We start from the raw sequence: 470 nt of genomic DNA on the forward strand, positions 1-470 counted from the left end.
CCTGTGCTGTTGCTGCAGGTGATATGACTGCAGCTGTTTCTGTGTTAGTCTCCATCTCGTTCCTTGTAAACTGTGGCACCTCATTGCCTTCACTTGCAGTTGCATATTGAGCAGAGCGCTCCCTCGGACTGCCTGCGGGGTCTTCTGCGTCCCTCAGCCGCGCTGGTGCAGACAAGGCACAGATCTGCAGTCTGAAGGTTGTCCTCTTTTCCTGTAACATGTGTTTTGTGTTTGGTGTTTGGATGCTGAACTGTTTGTCCTTGTGCCATCTCTCCGGCCTGCACAGATCTCTCTGAGGTTCCTCCTGGCCATTTTGGGATCTCCCCAATTAAAGCTAGGTGGCACAGGACCACTCTGCTGCCTGCTCCTGGCATGCCCTCCCAGCACCCCATCTCTCCAACTTTATTCTTCCCTGGTCGTCAGTCATGCCCTGGCTTTGCAAAGATGTCCTGGTGGAGAGGGGTCTCAGC

This window comes from Pygoscelis adeliae, unplaced genomic scaffold (genome assembly GCF_000699105.1).
Source record: "Pygoscelis adeliae isolate BGI_AS28 unplaced genomic scaffold, ASM69910v1 Scaffold106, whole genome shotgun sequence".
NCBI lineage: Eukaryota > Metazoa > Chordata > Aves > Sphenisciformes > Spheniscidae > Pygoscelis > Pygoscelis adeliae.